Source organism: Hermetia illucens, chromosome 6, assembly GCF_905115235.1.
Source record: "Hermetia illucens chromosome 6, iHerIll2.2.curated.20191125, whole genome shotgun sequence".
Lineage (NCBI taxonomy): Eukaryota > Metazoa > Arthropoda > Insecta > Diptera > Stratiomyidae > Hermetia > Hermetia illucens.
In genome coordinates this window covers 33,072,100-33,099,167 of record NC_051854.1, presented here as the reverse complement: position 1 = coordinate 33,099,167, position 27,068 = coordinate 33,072,100, and the positions used below count along the sequence as shown (strand labels likewise).

At 39.4% G+C, this 27,068-nt stretch overlaps 1 protein-coding gene across 14 annotated transcripts in view; it reads left to right on the top strand.

The window, feature by feature from the left end:
- The window catches only part of LOC119658934 (transient receptor potential cation channel trpm), a 489,577-nt gene that overhangs the window by 90,917 nt on the left and 371,592 nt on the right, over nt 1-27,068 (top strand). For 13 of the 14 annotated variants that reach the window (XM_038066779.1, XM_038066781.1, XM_038066780.1 and 10 more), the window contains one exon: nt 26,412-26,512. The gene's annotated coding sequence lies outside the window, so the exon portion shown is untranslated. Of the gene's footprint in view, nt 1-465; nt 489-26,411; nt 26,513-27,068 lie in introns of all 14 variants that reach the window. The other variant, XM_038066770.1, reaches the window with a different exon arrangement.

Here is a 27,068-nt window from a genome sequence, read left to right as displayed (position 1 = left end):
CGAGGTTTTATTGAAGCGTTGCTTGGGTAATAATACCCAAAACAATAATGAAGCTTCAACGCGACGGTCTGGAATATGGTACGAAAAGCGGACTTTGGTACCATATAGCACGAGGAGACAAAAGATTACAAAAAGCGGAGCATTATGAACAGGAGGAAGGAGTTTTATACGGTGGGGGCATTGCACTCTTTAAATTTTTTTTCTTTAAAAATATCGACACGATTTTGACATTTTTATCAACGATCGATTTGAAATTGGAACATGTTATTTGTGATATGATTTGCCAGGGATCAAACTTTCAACCAAATATATTTTCTGTAAATTTTCCGATTTTCATTAGATTTTTCTGGCCAAAAAAATGTGTTTTTTTAAACGTCTTCATTTTATTATATCAAAAATGTTCCATATTGGTTTAACCCTTAGGGTTTTTGATAACAATAAACTCCATTTTTCTTTTGTTTTCAGACGTTCCAGTATCTTAAACTCGTGTATGCAGTAGCTTTTCAGGTTTTTTTTTTCAAAAACTTACAAATCTGGAAACATTTTTTTTTGTATTATATTGATACTAAGAATCAAAGGGTAGTATAGGTCCCCGAGCGAAACGTGGATTGGTATCCACGATGGAGCATAACACCTGGGAAATGCCTGCTGACCCAACACCAACAGCTCTACTACCAAACCCTATCTCCACCTCCACGTGGTGACCGCTGGGAGCTCTTTCTTAACGAAAAGCTGCAGCCGAAGAAGAAAGAAGGCGAGTCTCCCGCGCCTAAAAACGGGTCGAATTGTACCAACTGGTCCTCCAGGTTGGTGGTTGCGTGACAACCCTACACAGAAAACAACTTATTACGAAGCCACAACAGGAGCCTCGGACTGGACGGATTACACAACGATCAGGAGGAATAACGATTTTCTCATGGAACGTGCGCTCCATGTACAGAGATGAAGCTGATGACAGCTAGCCGCTACCCTGTCCCAATATAGGGCTGATGTAACAGCGTTACAGGAGATGCGTTGGACAGGGTCCGGTTTCCTGGAAAACAGCCACTGCAGCATATACTATAATGGCCATCCAGTAAACCATTTGCTCGGAGTAGGTTTCTTAGTCAGCCAAAAAATGAAACCTGCTGTTATCGGCTTTGAAAATATAAGCGAACGGCTATGCACTCTGCGCTTGCGAGCGAAATTTAGAAATATAAGCCTCATTAACGTTCACGCCCCTACAGAGGAGACTGCAGAGTCGGAGAAGGATACCTTCTACGAGGCAGTAGAACGAACTCTCGAAGCTTGTCCCAGATATGATATTAAAATCATACTTGGGGATTTTAACAACCAAGTAGGGAAGGAGCCCGTATTCAGGCGATAAGTTCGCTCCCATAGCTTACACCAAAATACAAATCATAACGCACTGCGGACTATTCAATTAGCAGGGTCACACGAAGTGGTTGTTGGATGTACCTGGTTTGCGCGCAAAGCGGTCCACAAACATACGTGGCCTCTCCAGACCGGACCACTTTCAAACAAATTGACCAGGTGCTGATTGAAAGCCGCCACCTCTCAGCCTTGATGAATGTCAGAAGATATAGGGGGGCCAATAGAGACTCCGATCACGATCTCGTTGGCATGGTGCTCCAAGCTCGAATAACAATATCATCTAGAATCCGCTTTGACAATCAGGTGAGAGTGAACACTGAAGCCATCCACAACACAACCCTCCGCGACCCCTATAAGGGGGAAATGGATGCCGCAATAACCGTAGTCAACAAAGGGCCTGGAGATGAAGCATCAACAAATGATCTTCACAACCACCTGAAGAACGTTATCATTGATACGGCCACAAACACACTTGACCCCAGCCGCAAAAGGGGTCGGAACGGCCGGTTTGACGATGAATGTAAGCTAGCAACGGCACGAAAGAATGCCGCATACCGAGTAATGTTGCATTCTCAAAGAACGCGGACACGCGAAGAGACGTATCACGAACTCCGTCGAGCGGAGAAGCGACTTCACAGACGGAAAAAGGAAGCTTTGAAAAACCAACAAGTCTGTAAACTAGAAAAGTACAGGGAGCAACCGCACCAGGCGCGCAAGTTTTACCAACAAGTCAGCAGAATGAACCCTTATACACCTCGATGCTCATCCTGCCGAGACAAAGAGAAAAATCTGACTGCCGACAGAATGCGCATATTGAAGCGATGGGTTGAGTACTTTGATGAACTACTGAACAACCAGAACATCGGTGAGTTGGAGGTCCCGCCAACTGAAGACGACGGACAAATGCTGCCACCACCAAGTATAGAAGAAACAGTCCGTGCAATTCATCGGCTTAAGAATCAGAAAACGCCAGGAGCCGATGGAATACAGCCGAATTGGTTAAATATGGAGGCGACCAATTACATCAAGTGGTTCATCAACTTGTGCTCGAGGTATGGGACAGCGAATCAATGCCTGACGATTGGCAACGAGGCATTATCTGTCTCATACATAAAAAGGGAGATTTTACATGGTGCAGCAATTATAGAGGTATCACGTTGCTGAGTACCATCTATAAGATATTCTCCGCTATCTTGCTAGGCCGGATAGCTCCATACGCCCAGAACATCATTGGCCCATACCAAAGCCGCTTCACTACAGGCAAATCAGCAACACATCAGATTTTTTCAAGCGATGGAAAAACTGTTGGAATATGGACACCGGTTGCACCATCTATTCATCTACCTTAAAGCCGCCTATGATAGCATAGCCAGGGTAAAACTATACACGGCCATGAGAGAATTCGGTATCCCGACGAAATTGATAAGACTGACTAGGCTGACCCTGACCAATGTGCGAGGCCAGATAAAAGCAGCAGCATCACTCTCAAGACCATTCGACATCAACAACGGTCTACGACAAGGGGATGCCCTATCATGCGTCCTCTTTAACCTGGCCCTCGAAAAAGTGATCTGCGATGCTGAGATAAATGCAAGAGGAACAATCCTCTTTAAGTTCACCCAACTACTGGCCTATGCTGATGATATCGACATCATGGGAAGAACGACCCGAGACGTACAAACTGCCTTCATCCAGATCGAGCATGCGGCGCGAGATCTTAGGCTGCACATCAATGAAGGCAAGACAAAATATATGGTGGCAACGTCAGCACCGAAGACGAATTAATCAACAAAATCAAATCGCGCTGGTCAGACAGGAAGAATAAAGAAAGGAGAATACAACTTTGAGACCGTTGACAATTTCTCCTATCTAGGGTCAAAAATCACAACCGATAACAGCTACGATGATGAAATCCGCGCACGGTTGTTGTCAGTCAACAGAGCCTATTTCAATTTACAAAAGCTATTCCACTCGAAACGTCTCACCATAGGTAGGGTCAAAGCTCTTACTGTATAAGACAATGGTCTTGCCAGTCCTCATGTATCCCTCGGAGACTTGGGTTCTTAGCAAGAAGAATTGGGAATTCTTGGCCGCGTTCGAGAGGAATCCTCCGAAGAAGTTTTGGCCTCCTACATGAGGATGGACGATTCCGTAACCTACATAACGACGAAATCTATGAGCGATACCATGACCGTCAAGTTGTGGATAAAATCCGGCTCAATAAAATACGGTGGGCGGGTCACTTAATCCGTATGGATGAGGATGATCCAGTCCGGAAAGTCTATAAGGGCAATATCTATGGTAGAAGTTCCTTATTAAGACAGGCCTAGAACGGATACCGGTTGTTGCACCGTTGATGATGATGATTGATACTAAGGAATAAACATGCAAAGTTTCATCAATGAATTTACCGTTTTCCGTTCAATTTTCAAAAAAAATTGGTGAGTCACGTCCCCTTAATTCGTTAATTCGTCCAAAAGAGGCGCAATTTAATTTTTTCTGACGACACAGTTAAAATCTAGTTATTAAAACTAATGGTATATTATCGTATGGCCTTCGAAAAATATTGTGTACAATTTTCGGGAAGAAATATTAGACAAGTCGGGAACCCGGAAGCTGGATGCTTCAGGTATAAAAGGTTATGTGTTTCCCCATGGTACTTTGAGTGCATGGAAGTTGCACTTGCATGATAATTTAAAATTCAACTGCGTCACTTTCTCCGCAAAGTACTCTATTGATTATAGCTAATTCCACAAGTTTCACACTAGCAGTCATTAGCAAATGGGGGGAAGTTCACAAAAACAAATAAAAAAAATGGTCACCTAATAGCAGCAAAGGGTGAAAGGGCTGGGGACAAGTAACTTCTTCATATATTTCACTCGAATGTCACTTGTTCTCCTTAATTATGACGTTAGCATCTTATTTGTGTGGTTTCAGATGTAGTGAATTCGGTCGAAATTGATAAGTTTGAACTGCTATTTTTATTTGGCATGCGTATGCGAGATTTTGTCCTCTATGTTGGTACAATTGTTACTTCCAGGATGAACTTTAGTCAATTTCTAAAAGCTGGTAATATACTATCAGTAAGTTTATTTGAGTAGATGTCGGAAGGGCTATATTTTGGGGCCTAGTTTTCATATAAGCCCACCATTCTCATTTTTCCGGGATTTCTGGATTGGGTAGTTTCTGAAAATGAGTCTTACCTTACTTTAAGAGTGTACATTTGGACTCCTTGCCCGCGTAATTCACGTCAAAACTAATATCAGATTCGGAAAGTACTAATCGAGAACTTTCATTTGATTACCCCACACGACTATAATCGATGAAAAAAATTTTTACACCCCCATGCGTGGGATTTGATAGTTCCCATATGCCCGCCAAATTTCGTTCGGATCGGCCTAGTTGTTTTGGAGAAAAGTACGTATGATAGACAGGCAGACAGTGAATTGATTTTAAAAAGGTTTTGTGCTGCCATTCGGAAGCATCTCCGAAAAAAGTAGAATTGCGGTACCCCTTATAGTTCGGTGTTGGGTCATCTGAAATCAAAAAATCAATATTCATTCATTAGATGATCGCTTTTCCTATGTAACGCTGGGAGAGTTTTTCGAAATTTCAATTTTTCAATTTTGGGGGCACTTTGAAATAGAAAAAACAGTGAAAACAATTTTGCGGAAATAATAAATAAAATTAGTGCGCGAAATATCAAAAGAATCGGTGCAGTAATTTTGGAGTTATCGGGCATGCATAAACTAATAATAAATTTGAAGAGCAACAGAAATTTCAAATCGGAACTTTGGGTATGTTGGATGGATTATCGGATTGCAAGGCACCATCTTGACATGCGATCATTCTCCGCCCGGTTTTCTGGTAGAAGCAATTCACTTAGAGTTTTGTCTAACTTCCTCCTTGACAAATCTTAGACAGAGATGGAAGAGCACATACTCCGGGTTCCCTTGCAAACCTGGAACTTGTTGAGGTTACAATTGATCTCTTGATCGCAATTCTCTGATATTCGGAATTTGTCGGAGCCATACTACCACTGAATCTTCGTTGTGAGCATGCTACGCCCTACCGCGTAATATTTGCTGGTACTAACCCTTCCTCGAATTACATTTACGGCCAAGCTATGTAGTAACTAATTTGATAACGTCGTTAGCTGATATTGCTGAGCCATCAATATCAATCATACCGCTGGTCTCACAGGCCACTTAGCTCCTTAACAAAAGAGATGATTTTCTATATCTACATATGTCAACATTTTTTGACAGGTTTTCTTTGCTTGACATAATAAAGTTTTCATCTGTGTTGATTAGATGATTTCGAGCTGTATCTCATTTGCATAGGAAAGTAATTTGAAACAAAAAGGAGAAACACTTCGAAACAAAGGAAGCTGGACGGTTCAGGTATGACGTCTTTGTGTTTATCTTTTGTGAGGAATTTTCTATGAATGCTTTAACATTCGTAAATTACTAACAATTCAATATATTTCCTCGTATGTGCATATATACATGCATACATATGGCCATATATAAATATTGAAAGGATGATCACATTTTGAGTCTTCACCCCGCTATGTTTCACACAATATTAGAATTAAGATCAATATTGAAAAGTATTATCATAATTGAGAAAAGTGCAACCATTGGTTGCACATATTCTGACCAAATTTTTTGAGGATAGCTTCAGCCGTTTTCGAGTACATTGGGCGTTACATACATTAGATTGATTTTAATAAGGTTTTGTTTCACACAAAATCTTAAAAATGATAAATGGAATAAAAAACTGAGAGCCAGGATTTTTTCAATCAATTATGGCGGTACAAATTTTTCAACAAAACATTTTAAATAAAGCATGGTGAATAAAAATTAATAAAGTATTTCTATTTGTTTGCTTGTTGTTTTTAGTTAGTTGGGTATATCTATATGACATTGATAATGACAAATTTTGGTAGATGCCATACTTTTCGAACATTGATCTTTTTATGTTGCTCGAATCGCTTTCAATTTCTTCAAAACGTTTTTCATCATAAATAATATCTCTGATTAATTTCCAGACATCTCAGGAAATAATGAGATCAGGGAATGGAATAATTAAAGTATAGATAAAGCTACTACTATGCTTAATTCTACCTGACCTGGTGACAAATCCCGCGACAGGCTATGCATTCAATATCGTTAAAAATAAAAAAAATTATCGCGTTGAATAGCCCAACCGATCAAGACGAGCTGATCTCGCTTCTGAACGGGACAAAGGCTGACGGAGAAGAATAAGAAGATGCTTCTCTGTTACATTTTTGCATTGATATGAGATAAGCTCACTTGATCTCCGGAGATGAACAACGTCTGACCCCTCTCATCATAGTTTTGCAGCCAATCTCAGAGTAGATTTGACAGTGGATGACCGGATTGCAAAAGCTGGTTCTAGCCCTACCATTGTGGATCGAGACCCTCGGCGAGCCAGTCTGTCAGCCCCCTCATTACCAGCGATGTTAGAGTGCCCCGCATCCACACCAACTGGCTTGATATGTCGTTGCTGTTTAGTGCTGATAATGCCGCCCGGCTGTCAGACCAGGTTTGAATGGTTTCCTCCCATCTTTGACATCCTCAGGCTATTATTTCGAAGATGTCCCTAATAAGGTATTGCGAGATCAAGGAGTAATATAGAGGGAGGAAGTCCTCAAATAAAAAAACTTAACTCAAATTCATGGTATATTCATGGGAAATGCAACCAAATAAAAATATAAAAGGAAAATGCAACCAAATACAAATATAAAAGGAAAATGAAATCAAAGCAAAAAGAAAAAATATACAAGAAAAATGAAATCAAACCAAAAAAAAAAATATAAAAGAAAAATGAAATCAAAGCAAAAAATATACAAAACAAGTCGGGAAACCGGAAGCTGGGCGCTTCAGGTACGAAAGGTTTTGTGTATTTCTTAGTACGTAGCACGTAATAAATGCATATATTATGTGTAGTTCGGATGATATTGACATTCGTAGTCTTGAATTTGCAAGGAGCGACAACTTTGACGTATCATAACTTTGTTAATAATAGTGCTATTTCGCCCAAACTTGGTGAGATCATGCTCTATGTTATACCCTATATTATTGGGAAATTTAATGGTGCTAACATGAACTTAAGGGGGGTTTTGCTGCCAATTACTAAAAATTATGGTAATATACTATTATTAACTTTATTTGTATGGATATCAGTATGGAAGGTATTTCGGAGCCCAGGCACCATATAGTGGCAGCCTCCTGATTTTTTTCAGATTTTTCGGTATGGTAGTTTCTGAGAATGGCCCCCTTAAAAGAATGGTCACTTTCAACCCCCCGCACTCCCCACCTTTCCAACAAATGTCAAAACTAAGACCGGCTTCGAAAAGTACTAATCGAGACCTTTAATTTGATACCCCACATGAGTATATTTGATGGAAAAAAATTTACACCCCCCGTTTGCATGTATGGGGACCCCCCCTTAAATTCGACGTAAAAGGATGTAACTCACTGTATGCGTGAGCGTTCACAGTTCCCATCTTTCTACCAAATTTGGTGTTAATCGCTATAACCGTTTCCGAGAAAAATGCGTGTGACGGACAGACAGACAGACAGACGGACAGACAGAGAGACAGACGGTAAACCGATTTTAATAAGGTTTTGTGTTTACACAAAACCTTAAAAATGAAGTCAAAGCAATCAATATACTTATCTTATATAAATAATCAAAATAAAAAATATAAAAAGCAAAAATGAAATTAAAGCAAAAAAAAACTTATACGTTGATTACAGTCCGAGCTCGTTGTGGCGTGTATTTGTTGTTGTTTTGTTTCTTTCCGTTTAATATGGAAATTGCGTGACTGAAAGGAAGGAACAAAAAAAATATACGAAAATACTACTAAATCTAATGCAAAAAAAATATACCTTGAGTCTTTTGGTTTTTCTTTCCTTAATTTTCCTTCCAAGAGTCCTCCTAGCGACGCACAAGCGAAGAAGAAAATGTCTCGCGCACACTCAGACCACAAATTCTTAGAAGCTACAAATGCAATCTTCTATGAATGTCGCAAACCCAATGGGGAAAGTCTGCCGCACCTCGACACTGAAGCTTTAGCACAAAATCAATACACAATTGTTCCTGCGAGAAACTGAGCAAATTCACATTCATCACAAAGCAAGCTTCTCTTTGACAATCGTTTTGCCGTTCGTGAATTACGTCCTCTTGGCAGACTATATTTTCTGTGGCTTTTTATCCTGCCGCCTCACGCCCATGCACAAATTCACCAAAACTTAACGTCATTATAACATCTAAAACTTTGCGCTACTATCTTACCACTGACCTTCAGTCTACGCCTCCAAGACAATCATTCCTTTTTCCGCTAACTTCCTTTCGAATCCACAGAGTTATCCGATTCTCGTCTTATATAAATTACCTTCCTCATTGCCCAAAGCTGAAATTCTGGAGATCACTCAATTACCTCTAAATCGACTCTCTACGGTTCCGGGACAAACAATGAAATTCCGGATATTTTATTTTATGGACAACCAGTAAGTAGACTGTTACCAGTAATTATTATTATAATCACCCTAGAATAAATAGTTGGTTCCCTGCAATACTCAAATAACTGCATTATGTGTATTGTTCGTGTATAATAATAATGAATAGTAATAACCCACGCACTGAGAAACTGACAATTTTCTCAAATTTCGCAGTAGCGAAATAAATTTATTCTGCGCGGGCGTTGACGTCTCGATGCACCTACTCTAGGAAATCAATCATAAATTTACCCTGAAATTTACGCGCAGAGAAGAAAGGAAAAACAGAAATAAACACTTCCTACTTAATGGCGTCCTCCACGTTTATTTCAAAGCTTCCTTCAAGTGCGTAAGGACAGTACTTCAAGATGTGTAGTGTGGCGTAGGTAGCTTGATAGTATTCGTCGTTATTTCCTGTATTCTTCTTTCCCTTGGTTTGTTGCATTCTCCGACAATGTACCTTTCTATGTTTCAAAAGAAATTGCTTTGCTAAAATTTTATTAAGAAAATATAGATTTTCAACAACGCGAAAAAATGACACCATAAGCACATCTACATCCAGGTCAAACTCCGCCGTCTGGGTTACTTCACTACACTTTCCTTGCATTTGCTGAAGACACCTTTAATTATAATCCAAATGCGATTACTGCGCTGCTCAAAATTTAACTGATAATTTCCCGATGACAGCTCTTCTCGATTCTGCTGATCACCATATCAGTCGGTCTGCTAATTGTCGCTGTCACTGAACCCAACATTGGACTTTGAATTCTAAGTTGACGGCAGCGGCTGTAAAATTTGAATACCGTTTTTGGTATATTGTTAAATACATGTATATTCGCCCCAACTATAGTATTGAATAATAGCAGAAACATTTCCTTTGTTCGATCACGTTCAGTTTGTAATGGAATGGATTTTAGGGTTTAGGGGAAAGGTACCAATTATTAGGTTTTTTAAAAATAAAAAAAATTAAGGTGCGAAGGCGCAGGCACTACAAAATGCGAAAGGAGAACATCGTAGTCGAAAAGTCGGAGTCAGCCCGCAAATTTTTATTTTTCAGTTGTCTTTTACGAGAAGCAGGAAATGCTTTGAATCAACCCCCGGCTCACAAGAAAGCATACTACCTGAGCGCGGAATCGGTTTCTCGGAGCTTAACAGTAAATTGGTGCTACACGCATTCGGACGATAGTAACGTTAGGAGCGGCTATGGTGAAGTTTTAAGAGAAGGAGTTCTCAAAATGCTCTTCACAAATTACATTAAAAACTGAATTTGTATTGCAATATGTATTCTTCACTAGAATATGCATTGCAGAAAGGACTGTGCTACGTATAACCCCTTTTCAATACACATAGCTTCCATTTTGAAGCTGTGGGAATACAAGCATTCTATTCAGACAGCGAGCGGTTATTTATATAGCTATAAAGTCTGGAGAGCCAGTGCTTTCTGCTGAGAAAGTCACGGACTTCACCTTTTTGATGGAAAGCCCATAATTGACTTGTATTGAAAGTGAGGCGTAATTTATCTTCCGTTGGGTGATAGATTGATTGATTTTACTTTTAGAATCACATTAGACTGATGCAAGATATACTTTTTGTATACAGTACAAATATTACGAAAAGCGTTTAATAGTTAAATGCATAGGTTATATCAAAGGGAACATTAACCGTAACATAGAATATCTATATTATTTACTCCATATATTCTAAGTATTCCTTGGAATAATGTCCTTATTTTACTGCTGAAAGATGAAAGAAACGAAAGGTTCATGGAGGCTAAGCTTCAGCTCACTTCTAAATTTAATGTTAGTGCTATGAAATGGAAACTACATTGGATACTCTCTTCTGAGAACATTTATAATGTACATATGTATATGCACAGTATGGGCTTGCCATGAATAAATGATTCAGCGGTAGTCAGAATAAAGCATAATCGTATTTAGGGATTAAAACTTCCGGTTCCGGCTACTCCGTGTGGAAATGTGGAGAATTATTTGGATACGTTGCCCTAAATCTCCAGCAGGCGTTCATACCCCCAAGCACACTGAACATTTTGGATAATTCCCTACAATACAGCAATTACTCCTGACATTAGATGCGCGTCAAATCTGATCAAAATAAAGTTGCCAATACCGGTCGGAGGAGTGAGATTGAATCCAAAATGGGCCGAAATAAGTAGAGGCTTGATTATTTAATAGGAAAGGCGTGTTTGATTACTTCTGATAACTGGTATATATGTACATATGTATAATTCGGTGCAAACACCCAAATCCTATCTCGTGAATTAACAGTTTGGGTGGAAGGGGCGGCTTGGATAGAGAATATATTATATTCAGTCCATAGCCGATGCCAAGTTAGAAAATCGTCTGCAGGATGGTGGTGATGTATTCTTGATATCATGTGAAATGATAATGGTATTACCATTCTAAAACTGTCACCATTTTGTCGTTGCATTTTATGGCCAACTAAGGCAATGAATGCTGTCTCATGGAAAATTACGAGAGGGGCGTCTTTGATGATATGGCCACGTAATTAGGCCTAACAACAATTCGGTTGCCAATATTTGTCTGAACTTCGAAGTCGATAGGAAACGACCAAAAGGTCTAACGAAACAATGGTGGCTTAATACGCTAGATGGTGATTTGAAAGCCTCGCGACTGTATCCAGATCAAGCTTTCAACAAACCAAAATGTCGCAATTGATCAAGACGAGCCAACCTCGCTTCTGCACAGGTCAAAGACTTTTCTAATATTGAACATACTGAATAATTGAGATGTCTAAATGACGGCGTCCGGTAAAAACTTTTCTTAGTAAGGAACTACAAACATCTAGGTTCTAAGCTGAAGTCCACCATTCGATACCTCTAGCAGCTGCCTGGCCACATACGCACGATCTATCTGAGGCTTTCCTCTTTTCTACCGTAGATAGTGCCCTCATAGATTCTTTAGGATGAATGATCTTCACCCATCCTGATCAGACGATTCGCGTTCAGCCGGATTTTATCCTCAACCAGGCCGTTCATAAATTTCTTCTTGATATGGACTATATATTCGGTTTTCTTCCGGTTGGGGGCCGAAAGTTATTCGGGTGATTCTCCTCTCGAAATGTGTTAAGAGCTCACAATTTTACTTGGAATAAATGAGGACTGGCTATGGTGAGACCCTTCGAGTGAAGTAGCTTTTGTACGCGATTTTTTCATCGTGGCTAGCATTCGAGATGAACAGTTTTTTGTCGCCGTATATAGTAATTTGGATTATCAAATGAAAGGTCTCGACTAGTACTTCCCGATACTGACACTTTGGCATGAATTATAAAGTGTTCAAGTAAGGAGTTAAAATGAACATACTTAAAGTGAGACAGGATTCATTTTCGGAAACTACCAAATCTAAAAATCTGAAAAAAATCACGGTAGTGCGTTTATATGAAATCTAGCCCTCAAAAAATGTCCCACTCCGATATCTGCTCAAATAAATGTATTAATAGTATTTTACCAAGTTTTAGAATTTGACTGGAAGTTCATTCGTAGTACTAGATAGACTACTAGATTCGAGTACTACTAGATTCGAGTACTAGATTTTGCAGTTGATACTAACAGTCGCGTCATGCGTATGTGCGATATATTCCTCTATATATATCGCACATACGCATGACGCGGCTGTTAGTATCAAAGTTATAGCAGTTCGAACTTATCAATTTCGCGCGAAATTACTGGATCTTAAGCCATGCAAATAAGACGCTGACGTGAAAATTAACAAGTATAATTGAGATTCTCCTCAGCCCTTTTCAAGGTTTTGTGTAAAAGAAAACTCGATTCATTGTCTGTCTGTCGGTCACACTCGATTTACTGGGAAACGACGAAATGAATTGTCACGAAATTTGGTGAGAATGTGTGCTCTGTGAACCCCTTTACATATAGCGCTTTTGTGTTGAGTTTGAAGGAGGGCTCCCCATACATGCGAGAGGGAAGTGTATATTTTTTTTTACACAGGATATGGTCATGGTATCAAATGAAAGAGCTCGAAGCACTTTTCGAAACTGATCTTATTTCTGATATTGGGTGAAACACAGCGGAGTGAGGACTTAAAATTTATGCCCTAAAAAGTGAAACAGGCTTCGTTCTCACAAACTATTCAACCGAAAAATCTAAAAAAATCACAGTGCTGCTTTTATACGAAGTCTAGGCCTCAAAATACATTTCGTTCCGATAGTGTACGTTGTCTAAAATTTCTGTATCGGAATAGTGGCAGGAAAGTGACCCCCACTGCTACTCGAACACTTCATTGCTTCGCGAATACCTATCTACGTCGCATCATCAGAGCACAATGGCCTGATCCTATTTCAAGCGAACAACTTGGTTGACGCACCCATAAGCTATGTGACCGGAAGGCGTAAGTGAAAGTGGATAGGTCATATATTAAGGAGCGGCGATAATTGTGTTGCTGGCTAGGCCATGCAGTGGAATTCACTTTCCCAAGGTAGCCTACGAGTGGGTCGCCCTAAGAGCATTTGGCGCAAAACAGTAGAGAAGGGACATGGGCGTGGTTAAGGGGGAATTGAAGCCCATTTAAGGCAACCGCGAATGATGTAGGTAGGTAGGTAGGTGTGGCTGACGCACTATACTATAAATTACAACCATATATGTATATACGTAAAAAATCGAAGGTTGCAATCTTACTAAACTGTACTTTGCTGCTGTTGAAGGAGGCCAAGCTACTGGCTGCATGCGCCGTAGATGAAGGTGCCAGCTCATCGAATGATGTTTTTTCCGATAATTCTGGCAGTCACTGGACACTGCCCGGAAGTATGCCCCGAATTTAACCAATTGTAAGTTTTGAACCCTTCAACAGTTCGAATCTCTAGATTGTGGTCGTTACCACCACCCTTGTCAACGACCAGTCAAAAGAAACACAAAACATTGAATCACATTAGGTGCCCAGGTTGAAAGCGGAATTGAATAGAAACTATAGAAGCAGGATGTCACTCGTTAAGTACAGCTAATTATTGCTACTCCACACTATACGTTTCTGAATAACTGCAGCAATAATATGATTTACAGATCGACTTAACTTAAGAACAAGTCGGAATACCGGAAGCTCGTGCTTCGGGTATAAAGGTTTTGTGTTCATCTTATCTAAGAAATTTCTACCCGTATACAGCTACAAAATTACGAGACATACGTACATATTACAGCCGTAGATGTTACGCTCACCCTAAACAAACAAACTGCCTATTTTCGAATACTGTACACATATAGGCACGTGTATAAATTGATCGTACCCATATTTCCGATTTGCTTCTTATATCTATTTGAATTAGGCTCTACCCGCAAAGTTCATTAGCACGCATATACTATAATATATACCTACATACACACATGTCTCGTTGGAATAATTGATATTCATATACAAATGATTAAAGAACTAAAACAAAATAATTCTTTTCCACCCAATTCATACGAACTTATTTCGTTGCGGTATTGACAAATTGATATGTGATGATGACGTCATGCAGGTTGTAGAGAGCACGAAATTCACAAAAAATTGTAAAGTTTTACCCCCTATAACTTTGTTAATAATATTTGGATTTTCTTCAAACTTGACCAAACTGTGCACTATGTTCTTCACTATATGCGTGCCGAATTTTGTACTTCTGGGATGAACATGAGGGGGGTGCCGGGTAAATTTCTAAAATGTGGAAATATACTATTATTAACTTTATTTGTGCAGATATCGGAACCGGATATATTTTGAGGCCTAGATTTCGTAGAGATGCACTACCGAGATTTTTTTCAGATTTTTCGGTTGGATAGGTTCTGAGAACGAGACCTGTTACACTTTTTGGGGGTCATATTTTGAGCCCTGACTCCCCTATGTTTGACCCAATATCAAATATTGAACCAGTTTCGAAAAGTACTAATTGAGACCTTTCATTTGATACCCCACATGGCCACATTTTATAAAAAAAAATTTTGCGCCCTCCTTTCACATGTATGGGGAGCCCCCTCTTAAACTTAACACAAAATGGCGTCAGTTGCTGCATGTAAAGGGAACGGTAGATCACATACTCCTACCAATTTTTGTGACAATCCGTCCAGCCGTTTCCGAATAAATCGGCTGTGACAGACAGACAGACAGACAGACAGACGGACAGACAGACAGACAGACGGACAGACAGACATCGAATCGATTCTAATAAGGTTTTGTTTCACACAAAACCTTAAAAATGAAGCTCTAAAGAAAAATAATTGCTTGTATTGTGACTAAAAGACCCTGCAAACTTTGTTCATTTTAAATAATTAGTATCACGCTCACATCAGTTAAAACTTGATAGGCAGCAAGTATTCTTGGGTATCATGACAAAATATTTCACTTTTGCTATTTAAATTGTTATCCTTCCCACCCATTTGCAATTTAACTCTATTCTTTGGTGTGTGCATAATCTCCTCAGATGCATACGTTAAATGCCCTTTAAGGTTGAAGTTTATTACAAGATATATCATAGCTACTACAATGCTGAAATGGCAGTGCAACTTTATCGTGTTGGCTTTGAAGAATCTGTGTGAAGTGGTAGGGTAGGAAACTTACAGATGACTAGTTTCAATTTATGTGCGGCATTTTGAGCCAGCAGGTTCCTTACCCTAACCTCTGATAGCTGACCCAGTTCCAAATTGCATTGACACTGGTCTACGTCATCCGTGTTCACTGCTTGCTAGGTCTCACGGGTGTATTGCCCACGAATATCGAGTTCGAGACATGAATGCAATGCAAACTGAAGGATTCATGATGAAGTTGCAAGAATATGGTAGATGGCAGTTAGTCTTAATGGCGGTTGTTATCGCGGCTGCACGAGTGGAAACTAAAAATCGATATATGACGTAATTGAACTTTGCTGTGGGACTTGGCACTATAAATTATTAAGTATATTGCATGGCAGAAATGCAAGGCTGGCCCAAGAATTCAAGGACTCAGTATGTCTATTAGTTCCATATATACTGTTTATGTTATTTCTGGATTTTGAATAGCATGCAAAATATTGCGAGCCAAGTTGCGTTGAGTTTTGCTTAATGAATTATGCCACGATAAAAGGAAGTTGTTTGAGAAATTAAATATAACGATAATATGGCCAGGTACTATCTATAAATAGACCTAAATATAACTTATTGGGATATACAATCAAAGCGTATGAATGTTGAATTTAAAGAAACGAATTGAAAAGTATTTAATATCTGATATTGGATGTGGCTGAAGTAGTATTGCGGGGTAAAAGGCTGTTTGTGTGAAAATAACTGTTCTCAACATATTTATAATTAAATGAGCCGTCAATGAGGCAGATCAACGAAAAGAGCAATAATGAAATAGTATGCGATGATGGACGAACAATTATCTTTGCATATCATTTTTTCATATTAAGCGAATTCTTCGAATACAAGAAGACATCGTACATAATGGTAGTGGCTACCATAAAGCTCTATGTGGGACATGATGGGTCAATCATGCCTACGTGCCATCTCCGTCATATCAGGCTGCGGTGCAAATAGCACGTAGGCATAATAGTAATATTCCTCAGCGGGACGAGTTCCAGGGCAACACGTTTGCAAATTTCGCTGTATTCCATAGTCGCTTTCTAATCAACCTGTCAATGAGTATTTTGATCCCTTCGATGTTGTTCATTGTTCGATATTGTAGCCAGGTACTTGGTATTCTCACAATTGAAATTCTGTCCCAAGTTGGAGAAGACAAACATTCTGGAGATCATCGGTATTCTTATTGGGGAATGTGCACACATTAAAATGGTGGTAGCACTAAAGCCAATCCTTATCCAAGGCCTGTTTAACTGGATCTGGAACTTTCAATTGAGGTTGCAAACCGGATACTGGTGGCTAGACGCAATGATGATATATCATCAGACGAGTTTTAAGAAAAGCTCTAGCTTTATCCTTCGTTTCTCCTATCAATTTACTAATTTCCACTCTTAAGTCATACTTTACAATTCCTTCATCCATAATATTCTAGAGTATGCTGCCGTAATAAAGACACAATTATCAATGTCATGTAAACGATGGGCGAGCGCAATGCTGACCACATTGTCTCCTAGTGTACCGTTACGGTCTTGAATGAAGTGCTCTAACACACTTCAAGGCCCTGATCCAACATGGATTGTTGCGCCAACGATTATTATTATTATTATGTAAACGATCAAGTTCAAAGGAAGTTTACTTAACTTTTATATTTTCGTTTGTTTCCACATGTCAGAGGCACCGCATTACTAGCATTCGGCAAATTTTTCGCTACTTCCTTACCCACTTATGCAAACAAATTCCTCGAGGTGACAATTGCTTCAATCGAAATCACTCCAGGTTCATATATCGCCTTCTTCTGTTGTCTCAAACTATTGTTTGACACGATTTAACTCGAACGAATGAAATGCCAGACATATCCTAGCATCCTGTTAACGATGCTACATCGCTACTTGACGACAAGACGCGGCTCTTCCTACTTGCAACTAAAGAAACTGTCATTCTTGTCTTGTCTGCTTTCTGATTAGTAGCAACATCTCGCAAATATAATTTTCTTAAAACCGCTACTTATCGGATGATATTACAGACAACACCGTTTTTTAGTTCACTGCGACAATTTGAAGGGTATGTGACGATAACATCCTAAATTGCTGCAACTTCCCCTGCATCTCGCCTGACATCACCCAGGACATCTCTTAAAAAAACCAATGCTGGTGATTCTTGAAAAATAGATACTACTTCTTGAAAAACGAAAACTGCGATCTTGGTACTTCAATCCGTAAAAGAATCTTCACTACGCACATCACCTACTTCCAGAATTACTTGTCCGATATAGAACTAAGTCCAAATATATGCAAGGAAACTGCGATCCACACTGATACAGTGCTCTGAAACATCTCCCCTCCCGAAAAAGCAAACTTTTTTGTGAACTACTTTTTCAAGCCCTATCATTCCACGCTCCGAATTCTTGCGCAAAATTTTGAATCCGAAGTCAATACATCAATTGACACCTTTAAATCCACAACGCTGGCTACAGGACTCGCTTTCCCAACCAAACTCTCTGACTCGATTCCACCAATTATCATTTTGAAGAAATGCTCTGTAACTATTAGTCCTTTCCCGTTTTCGGTAATTAATCAGTATTTGCTGAATGTTACATTCGTCTTAAAAAAAATTAAATCAACGTTCGCGGAAAGCTCCGAGTGGTCTATCAAATTAATGGTCGATGACTGATGTGTTAGGACCAATTTGAAATTTGGGAACCGAAAACCAACAGATCATTTAGTTGGGCACGACCATTTTATCCTTAAAATTGACATCTCGCTCGGAATCAATTGTAAGACATCGACCAAAGCCTGTCCCTTATATAAAAGGAAATTACAATCCTGAGTTAAAATTCTGCAACAGTTGTTCCCACCTTATATTAGTCCAGCTGGAAAAGCTGCAAAGCTCTGTCCTGTCTGCAACGATCTTCTTCTTATTATTCAGCCTTTGTCCCGTTCACAAGCGGGGTCGGCTGGTCGTGATCGGTTTCGCCATTTAGCTCTATCGAATGCCTGATCTGGGTGCAACCTCAAGGCTTTTAAATTCCCATCCACCGTATCAAGCCACCGTTGTTTCGGCCTGCCTTTTGTTCGTTTACCATCGACTTCGATGTTCAGACCAATCTTGGCAAGTGAATTCTCGTTAGCATGAATTACATGACCATATCATCCAAGACGCCTCTCTCACAATTTTTCAACCATCGGTGCAACCCTATAACGATAGCTGATATCCTCATTTCGGATGTGATCAAACCATGTCACGCCACTAGTCCAACATCTTCGTTTCGATTACCACAAGACGCCGTTCATTGTCTTTATAGTCGGGCAACACTCAGAACCATAGAGAGCGACAGGATGGATGAAATTGCGGTAAATTTTAGATTTAAGACGTTCCCTGATATGTCGATTACAAAGAACGCCAGTTGTGGAACGCCAATTCATCCAGGTTGCATCAATGTGTGAAGCAATTTCATAACGCAATTCTCCATTGGCTGATAGCGTTGACCCGAGGTATTTAAATCGCTCTGTTCTGGGCAGATCACTGCCGCTGACAGTGATTGTGCCTGTTTCATGGGGATCGGTTGTCAAAAATTCAGATTTGTTTAAATTCAATCTGAGACCGTGTTCCATAAGGCGATCATTGCATTTTTGGACAAATTGCTCGAGATAATTTTTGCTATCAGATGCTAGGAAAACGACGTTTCTCCATGAGTAATCGCGCAGCGTGCATTGCGTCAGCAGTTCCACAGTTGTTGACGAATCCGGCTTGATTTACGCTTATTTCAACGATTTCGCGAAAACGGTTGTCAAGAATGCGTACAAAAATCTTCATGTTATGGGAAAGTAACCGGATCGGACGGTAATTTGAACATTCTGCTGGACTACCTTTCTTTTTCCATATTGGAACAATGGTACTTTCTTGCCAGTCAGATGGTGTTCTTCCTTCCTGAATAACCCGATTAAAGAATTCACTGAGCCACAGTTTTGGCTCCCAGCTCTTCGCTGTCCATAGCTCAAATGCGATGTCGTTAGGTCCTGTGGGTTTCCCCGATTTCATTCGTTTTATTGTCTCCTCGACTTCAATTGCGCCGACAGGTAGAACTGCTCCAAATGTCGGCAATGATTGTGGAAGTGGGGGATGAGCAAATTCTTCAGTTGAAATCTGCTCGAAGTATTCTCTCCATCTATCCGTTGCGGCTCGACGGTTGGTAAGCAAAGTACCATTCTTGTCATTAACGTAACAGAAGTGTTCGATATCCTGTGTACATTTGTTACGGCTTTTAGCAAGTCGGGACAGATCTTTCTCGCCATCCTGAGTGTCCAGTTTATCGTAAAGATTTTTCTAATGGTTGGCTAGGGTGACAGCGACTGCTTTCTTTGCTTCCCGGTTGGCTTTCTTATAAACTTGCCAATTAGCAGGCGTTTTATCGTCGAGAAATTTGTGGTAGAGGCGTTTCTTTTCATGGACTTTCATTTCAACATCATCATTCCAAAGCCAAGTATCTCGGTTAATCGAGGGTTGCAGAGGCCGCTTTGTGGATCGCCTCTTTAATTTGGTTCCACGATTCTCCCACATTTTTAATGGTTATTAATCGTGTGAGGTCATTTATTCTTTCTTTTTAAGAAATCGAACCAGAGCGTTCCTCATGCTGTTTCATCGGTGGATTGTTTCACAAGACAACAATTAACGGCCGATGTTGAGGTGCGATGGTCTCATAGGGAACGACTTTGCAATCAGTGACAGTGGTAAAATGTTGGCGTCTTATGAGAATATAGTCGATTTGCGTTTTACTGTTCCCGCTGTAAAATGTAGGAAGATGAGACAATCGTTTGATGAACCATGTATTCATAAGTTCAAGGTTATGGTTTCCGCAAAATCGAACACCCTCATTGCACGCTCCGAAGCCCTTTCCCCCATGGCACCTGTTACCGTCTGCCTTTTCACCCACATGACCATTAAGGTCGCCGACAATGATAACATAGTCGTCAGCAGGCACGTGACAAGTCTTTACATCGCGAAGTTGCCAGAAGGCATCTTTCTCGGCATCAGGTCGACCTGTCTGTGGTGCGTACGCGGTGAAGATGTGGATAGTGCGATCAGCTGATATAATGGTGAGCTTCACCAGCTGATCATCAAATCACGGAGTGTGTGGGCTACCAAAATAGAGAAGTTTATAGTCATTTTTACCGCGTTCGGGTTCAATTCCGCAATTTTTGGCACCAGACCATCGGGTTTCTTGGAAAGCGCAGATATCAATGCGCCTTTTCCGAAGGGCTCTTGCGAGTTCCTCCGTGTTTCTAGTTAGGGTACCAACATTTAGCGTGCAGACACGTATTTGTTTTGTTCGTTTTGTTCGGACTAACTTGCTTACGTTCTGAGGCCGCCCATTCGTCAAGAACCCTTGCCCATTTCGCGACAGGACTGGCGCCCGTCCTGCCGCGTCGACTGTGGTGGACTCTCCGAGGATTGTGACTCAATCCGATCATCATGTTTGTAACGGTATTGTATGCATTTTCTTGGTCATTGACGATAGTGCAAAGTACGTTGCCTCAAACCCTCCTCCTTTTCCTGGGTTTAGGACCAGCATGCTATATTAATAGCATGGCGGAGTTTGTTCTGTCTGCAAGAATATGTTCATTAGTTACGGCAGATATCCCTAAGTCTACTCCCAATAGCAAATCAATCAAAATCCTTCAATAAGCCGATGATCTCATTATCTATAAAATATTGTGCACGGTGAAGCTTGTCTGAATTCATATTTTTTAACCCTATTCTTTAAAATTGCGAGCAGATTATATCTTCCGCGGAAACAAAATGTGGATAACTTCGGAAAATGACTTCCAATACCAAAAAAATGTCCCCTACTTATTTAATATGCCACAGCCATATAAACGGTGTTGCACCAACGATTATTATTGTTATTAGAATACAAACTTTTGCATTTTATAAGGGATAATATAAGGTAAAAGTTTAAATGAAATCTAACTATTATTAATAAAGTTATAGTAGGTTAAAAATTTTGAACTCAGGGTGAAAAACTTGAGTGTTCTAGTTTGGTGGTTAATCTATTGGTGAGTCAATTTTGCATTGTATATGCTAGACATTTGCATATGTCAGGAAGGTATCTGAGAAAGTCTTTTGGAAGGCAAATTTTTGAAACTAGTTTATGGTTTGCTAGATCTATTAGGATAGGGGATGATTTCGTGGATGGGTAATATTATGTGTGTCAATTCAACTAACTCCGCCATGCTATTAACATAGTATGCTGGTCTTAAGCCCAGGTAAAGGAGGAGGGTAGAGGCAACGTACTCTGTACTATCCTCAGTAAAACAAAAATAAAATGCTGAGATCAGGGAAAGAGGTAAATAAAGTATAGTTGGAGTTTTTCCACTATACTAAATCCTACCTGATCTCTCTTGGTGACAGGCCCCGCGACAGGTCGACCAAGAAAATGCATAGAATGTCGTTACAAACATGATAATCGGATTAAGTCACAGGCCTCGGAGAAATGCTAGGGCGTCCACCTCAGTCGACGCGGCAGGACGGGCCCCGGTCCTGTCGAGAAATGGGCAAGGGTTCTTGACGCATGGACGGCGTCAGGACGTAAGCAAGTTAGTCCGCACACAACGAACAAAACAAATACGTGTCTGCACGCTAAATGTTGGTACCCTAACTGGAGTTCCTTCTCGCAAGAGCCCTTCGGAAAAGGCGTCTTCGATGTATGGTCACGCAATTCGTGCTGGATGGGGATTTGAAAGCCTCGAGATTGCACCCAGATCAGGCATTCGATAGAGCCAAATGGCGAAGCCGATCACGACGAGCCGACCCCGCTTGTGAACGGGACAAAGGCTGAAGAAAAAGAAGAAGATGTGCGTCAATTCATCCATACCGTTAAACAAGCTGTTTATCTAGATGTTACAATAACTCCAACCTATCCAGTACCCCACACGTTAACATTGGGCCATGTAAACGGTGCGTGATTATAATCCATCATCTGATTTGAAAGAGATTTTCCTATGTGATGTTCGATATTCCAAAACCTTATTAAAATCGATTCAATGTCTATCTGTCGCACCCGAAAGGAGGTATACAATTTCTTTTTCTCACAGAATATGGTCATATGGGGCATTAGTACTTTTCGAAAATGAAATATCTGATATTGGGTGACACATAGAGGAGTGACGGCTCAAAATGTGGTCTCTAAAAATGAAAGAATCTCGTTCTTAGAGCCTATCCAGCTGAAAAATCTGACAAAAATTGTGCATATATACGAAATCTAGTCCTTAAAACACATCTCGTTTGAATAGCTGCTCAAATAAAGTTAGTAATGATATAAAAACATATTTTATAAATTTACCCGAAAAACCTGTTTAAGCTCATCCTAGAAGTACGCATTGGTATAAGAGAAAATATAAGGCATAATCTTATGAATCTTATGAAATAAATCCTACTATTATTAACAAAGTTATAGAAGCTAATAGTTTTCCAATTTATTTGAATTCGAATGTATTCTAGGACGTGTATGATCATATCTCAAATCATTTATACCACAAAAAAGTAAGTTCATATGAACACGGGTCCGAAAGAAAATATGTTTTTTTTCTTTTCTCGCTTGGACATTTGTAAATTCAGTATACGTACTGTTTATGTACATATATATGCTTTTGTGCACGAAGTAAATCGGAAATGTGAATGCGATCAATTTGTATACCTATGTATAGTATACGGTAATAGGCAATGTTTGTTTGTTTAGGGTAAACATGATACAATATCTATATCTGTAATATGTACATATCTTTGGAGTTTGGAAAAAATATTGAAAAATAGTTTGAATTTTTAGCTATATACATACATACATACGAATAGTAAACATGCAAAGAAGACAGAAGATAAACACAAAACCGGTTTTCGGTGTTCGAAATTGTTTAGGTTTTTTGGCAATAAAAGTAAATATAATCTTTTCAGTCATTTTATGGTGTCCTGAATTATGATATAAAATTTTCAGTTGATGAATTTGATAATCATTCGTTTTTTTACGGTCAAAGTGGGTTCCTCTAAAAAAAGGTGGGTTGCTGGTGGGAAGCAAACCACCATTTGGAGTAATCTGATTCCAAAAATTCAAACATTTTCTTATTCTGTACACTTGCTTTTTTCGTCCGAACTATGATAATAATTTTACTTTACTAAAGTTACAAAATCTTCAAAAATCCGTTCGATTTTTCATTGAAAATTCAGAATTAAAAAAAAAGAGATTATTAACGAAAATACATAATCATGTTTCGGACCAGAATTACTGAAGTTTAGAATATTGTGTAAAAATGTCAGCTCGATCGGTTGAGCAAAATTCCCATTTCAAAATCCATAACCAAGGGGGAATACGGAAAGTTGGACGCTTCGGATATAAAGGTTCTGTGTTTATCTTGTGTGAGGAATTTCCTGTGCACGTTTTTCCATTCATATATAGATAAAAATTCAAAATATTCCTTGGTATATCTACCTTTGCCGTTCATATGAGTTCACTTTGTATGATCATGACGTCATATATGTGTTAGATTGTGATAAATTCGCGAGAAATACACAATTTTGGCTTTCTATAACTTTGCTAATAATAGTAGGATTTCCTTCAAAGTTTCCAAAATTGTGTATTATGTTATTACTTTGAATGGTAGTAAATTTCGTATGGCTAAAATGAACTTAAGGGGGATTTCGGGTACATTTCTAAAATATGGTATGGTATGGTATGGTTATTATTAACTTTATTTGAGCAGATATCGGAATGGGACGTATTTCGAAGCCTCGATTTTGTATAGATGCAGACCCGAGCTTTTTTTTCAGATTTTAAAATGAAAAGGTTGATTTCCTAACATTGTCACTTTAGAAATTGAAACCCAACCTATACAGCTCTAAATTTTAATATTTAAATTATCGCAGTAGAAATATAATGTAAATAAGGATACAATTTGTATAATATAATATTGTTATTCAATAATGCAAGTAGGACTTGCACCGCGCGTGAAACACAATAAAAATAAACAAATTATTGCATGGTTTGCCGATTTGTTTTTTTGTTCAAATAGCAACTTTCCTTATATGGTTTGCGGTTTCGTACAGGGCAGAGGCAAATTATCACACGCTGCCTCACTTCTGCCCTGGGAGCAGCATGACCGAAGTGGTTACAAGGTGGTATTTGCTCCCTTATATTAATTCTAAAACACGACATGTGTATAAATTATATTGAACACAAAACCACCTTTAAGTATAAGTTGGCCGAGGCTAAATTAACATTTTTTGTTTAATCAAGGGATTCCTAACCGACCGACCAGTTGGAAAGCAACATGCTTTCACTGTTGTGGTGCACGGAACACTCATCATTGAGCCAGCACCCAAGTTGCAAAATACATGACTAGTATCTTTTGTCCTGTTCAAAAGCGAGATCGGCTTATCGTGATCGGTTGTGCCTTTGTGTGCTGGTATGGAGCCAGTCGCGAGGCTTCCAAATTCTCATCCAGCGCATCAAGCCATCATTGTTTCGGCCAGCTTTTTAGTCGCTTACCATCAAACATCGACCATCAGATCAATTCTCCTTAGCGAGAATTACATGCCCATATCATCCAACACGCCTCTCTCGCAATTTTTCTACGATCGATGCAACCCCATGTCGTAACATCTTCGTCTCCATTGCCGCAAGATGGCGTTTATAGTCCGCCAACTCTCAGAAAGAAAAAGGGCAATCGGAAGATTCGTCTACTGTCCTGCTTTTTCTTTCAAGTTTCACCTCCTGTGCGTAGTCTTCTCACTACTGGCATACTTCTGTATGGCGTTTGTAAATATAGTGAGGCTATGCTTCACTCGATAAGCTTAAAATATTTTCAATTTGGAAGGTAAAATCTACATTCCTGAAATCGCTCCAATAGTGAAATTCGCTAAGACTGAGACTAATAGATGAGACTGATGTGTTGTGACTGATAAAGTTTTAACTTTAGCAATTTCGAATTAGAACAGATCAATAAGGGTTGGCCAGTAGATACATTCAGCGTAAGCTCGTTGTGAGGCATTTACGGACTCATATAGGCTGCACAGCGAATTTGCAGAAGTACCGGTCTATATCGGAATCTTGATTGATTCGGTGCCTTCGATTAAAGTCTTAATTGAATTAAATCCTCGGTATCTTTTTAACCAATATTGAAAGTTGTCTTAAATCTCAAAAATGCTAATTGAACTATTTCATTTGATATTCCATGTGGTCATACCCTAAGTAAAAGACTTTACCCCGCCTCTTAAACTCAAAATAAAGTCCTGCTTAGCATGCAAAAACTTCACAGACTTTCGTATGTTCGTCAAATTACGTGATAAAGGGTGTAACAAATAGACAGTGGGTGGGACAGACAATACTTGTATGTTAGAGGAGTATTTAGGGAACTGAAGTCATCCTAGAAAACTTTCTCGGTGAGAATGAATTCTCATTAATTCTCATTTTCTACAATAGGGAAAGTAGCGTAGTCCTCTACACAGGCCGCCGTCTCCATGCTCAAGACGTTCTTCCAACCAAGTACAACGGACCTGGTCGCTTCTACGCCACTTATCTTCCCACGCTGAATTATATCCCTTCCCCCTCCTTCTTTCGCCCCGCCCATCCACTGGAAATTATTTCAATAACGAAGTTTTTATAATCCTTTCTCCGGATGCCACACATCATGGAGCTCTTGTAATATAAAAATTTTATTAGTTTATGTTCCATGGGAAGATTCCTTAGATTATGTTTGTCAATGAAATGTTTTGTGAAAAAAATTCGCTTTGCCATTGATTGAAAAAACAAGTAAATAAATGACAATGTGCGCAGAATTAAGAAATAAATATTCTATGTATATTAAATTTTAAGACTAGCTATATATTTTTTTTCCTATGTTTAATAAATAAAATAAATTCAGTATATTATCAACATCTATTTGCAGGTGACGGCTCCACAGTGTATCCTCCAGGACTATAATGACGGGGGCAGGAAACGTGCACCTCCTATAAAGTGTTATCGAACAGCCAAATAATTGATAAAGAGGTTAGTACTTTATTAATAGTATGTGTTATATACATCCGAATGACAATCGTGTGGAGTACTTAATACTCAAAATGAACACATGCCCAGAAAACCATCTGAACGATTTTTGAAGGTAGGAAGAGACTGCTCAACCCTCTGTGTGCAGTTTGCAGATGGCTTTTAACCGCTTATCATTCACGCAGGCTGTTCTCCTTAGGATCGGATTGTGGATAACTTCCTGCCCTTTACTATCTAGACATACAGTGATCCGAAAATCAGAATGTATTACATTAACTGAATTCAGTTTTGTCAATTAAATCAATGGTGCGATGTATATTTTTACTCACCCTTTCGAGATCTAGATTAACAGCTAATACAACCGCATAGGCTTGCGTATGTTCGCAGACTGTGCAGTTTACGTAAAAACGAGTCGATCATCATACTCCACAGAAGTAGTGTAGCAAACCTCCTTTGGGGTTTCCTTTCGTTGCTTTTGTTGTCGAGTAATAATCAACACCTTCTTCAACATGCAGCAACCTTTTTGTTAACAAAAACTAAAGTATTTTGAACACCATGT